The 2539-nt window shown below is 55.8% G+C and overlaps 1 non-coding gene across 1 annotated transcript; it reads right to left on the bottom strand.

Annotated features, from left to right (window-relative positions):
* Positions 1 to 1426: 1426 nt before the first annotated feature.
* TRNAS-GCU (transfer RNA serine (anticodon GCU)) lies at positions 1427 to 1508 on the bottom strand. Its single transcript has one exon. It is a non-coding gene; the product is annotated as a tRNA-Ser (tRNA).
* Between the last annotated feature and the right edge of the window lie 1031 nt (positions 1509 to 2539).

Below are 2539 nucleotides of genomic sequence, written 5' to 3'. Positions count from 1 at the left end.
CCTGGCTCACAGGCCTTAGGGATATGCAAGGCTGGCGGCGGGGTGGGTAGGGGGGTGGGGTCAGCAGCATTCTGAGCTCTGAGCCCCTTGGCCAAACCCCACTCTCTTCTCCTCGCATCTTGTTTGCATGCTGGTGTGTCCAGGCACGCTGCTCACAGGCGCTGATCACCATGAGCCACGAGGCATCCTTGGAAGTGCAAAACTACTGGGAAGTGCGCCCAGAGGAGAGCAGGGTGGAGAGAGCGAGAGGCCCACGGTCGTGGGGTAGAGATATCCCAAGGAAATGTCCAGGGATTGGGAGAGGGAGGCAGGTGGCCAGAGAGGGAGAAGTGCAAATGTGTGCACGAGAGGGGAGGTCGTGTGGGCAGGAAGAGGCTCCAGCCACCTCTGTGCCTTTCGTACCCACGATGGATCGTCCCTGTCCCTCTGACTCCTGCCAAGTCGCTCGTGACCACCCGGGACAGCACATCCCTTGGTGGCGCGGCTGGCTGCTGGCTACTCCTGCCTCCACACGCCTCATCCCTGCAGATCCCTGCTTTGTTAAAAAAACTGGTTAAGGGCTTGGTGTGTTTGAAATACGAGGGGAGGCTGTGAGAGCTGGGATTCTTCCCATACCTGACGGAAGGGGATGAAGAGGGAGCCAGACTCTTCTCATTAGTACCAGCTGGCAGCGCAAGAGGCACATGGGCACAAATTGGAACACATGAAATTCCGTCTCAAGGCAAGAAACCACTTTCTTACAGTGGACCGGGTTGCCCAGAGAGGTTGTGGAGTCTCCGTCCTTGGAGATACTATGTCCTAAGCAACCAGCTCAAGTTGACCCTGCTGGAGCAGTTGGCTTGCACTAAAGTTTCTCAGGAGGTCCCTTCCAACCCCAGCGATTCTGAGATTCTGTGAACAGACAAGAGCAATGTCTCCCAGAAAAAAAAAAATCTTACTTGAAATGTTCTGTGACAGAAAGTGGTTTACACGTATTTTGTTTTTCGTTCCCGTGGCTGGCTGAGCCATACTGAAGGCAAGGTAAACAGCATCCACTGCTCTTCCCTTCTCCACCAAGCCAGTCAGCTCACCGGAGAAGGCTACTAGCTTGGTTAAGCATGACTTCTGCTTCGTAAATCCATGCTTACTACTCCCAACCACCTTCCTGTGCTTAGCTATGTTTGGAAACTGCTTCCAGGATGTTTTGCGCTATCATCTTCCCAGGGACTGAGGAGAGGCTGACCGTCGTGTGAGTTCCCTGGATCTTCCTTCATTCCCTTCTTGTTCCTCTTGCCTATGTGGAGACAGAAGAGGTTGAGGTGTGTCCTGAGCCACTTCAAAACCTTGCAAGTTCTTTCCAGGCAACTCTCATCTCAAAACAAAGTCTTGCTTGGGGGCACACAACGAGCTCCTCACACTCAGAATCTCTGACCATTGTTGGGCTGACCGACGAGGATGGGATTCGAACCCACGCGTGCAGAGCACAATGGATTAGCAGTCCATCGCCTTCACCACTCGGCCACCTCGTCAGCATGCTGCTCCTGCCGCTGCCACTGCTCCTGCTGCTGTTTCTCCGGCTCCTGCTGCTGCCGCTGCCACTGCCGCTGCCGCGGCCGCTGCCGCTGCCGCTGCCGCTGCCACTGCTGCCACTGCTCCTGATCTTGCTGCTCCTGCTCCTGTTCCTGACACCTACACCGTTTTATACTCTTTGACATGGGAGAGAAGGAGCCAGCCTCCAGCTTTTGCCTTTGGGAGTGGTCCACTCTCCCAACAGCTGGGCTGAGCTGCGGGAACCTTTGGGATCTAGGTCTCGGTGTTCACATCAGAAAATGACTGAACAGCAAAGCCCCACGCTCCTTCCCAGGAAGGAACACGGGAGAGTCACCCTGGAGTGCTCAGCACCTCCAAATGACTTGAGCCTGACTTTGAGATTAATTTGTCACCAGCCACGTCCCCCTCACGTTCTGGAAGGATACCACCAGCTCATATGGACAGGAGTCACTCACACTTGGCTGGAGGACTTTTCACCAGGACAGAGCATGTGCCTCAGGCTTGGCCGTGGCGTCTCTGTTCTGTTCTCCCTGGCGCTCACCCAGCATCTCATCACAGGCTGCTTCTCTCCCAGCACAGCTACCAGTCAGGAATGAAGAGGGAGCTGAGGGGCACCAGCCCCACTGCACACAACCCCTCTTTTCACCTGCCAGAGCTCCAGTGCTGCACAGAGTTGAAACAACTGCACTGCTCCCCTGAGCCCAGACCTCTCTGTGCCTTGAAGGTCAGACCTTGAGCTGGGGGAAATGGTGCAGAGGCCAGGCTTGCTGCCCCTGGTGGGTATGGGATTGCGCACCGTGGGATGGACACTGATGGCAGGGCTCTGGGAGCCCCTCTTTCTCCTCCGCCTGCTTCATTCCTGTCTTGGATAAGGGGACAGAAATGCTGTCCCCATTGGATAAGGGGAGCAGTGCACAGCCTTGGGGGCTAAGACCAGAACCACTTGCACCCTGATCATTCGGAGTGGTTTCTCCAGCCCCAGCCCACCCCGTGGGCGTGTAATTGCAAA

Source organism: Gavia stellata, chromosome 22 (assembly GCF_030936135.1).
Source record: "Gavia stellata isolate bGavSte3 chromosome 22, bGavSte3.hap2, whole genome shotgun sequence".
Classification (NCBI taxonomy): Eukaryota; Metazoa; Chordata; class Aves; order Gaviiformes; family Gaviidae; genus Gavia; species Gavia stellata.
Note: the sequence above shows the minus strand (reverse complement) of the source record. Positions and strands in the feature narration are given on the sequence as shown.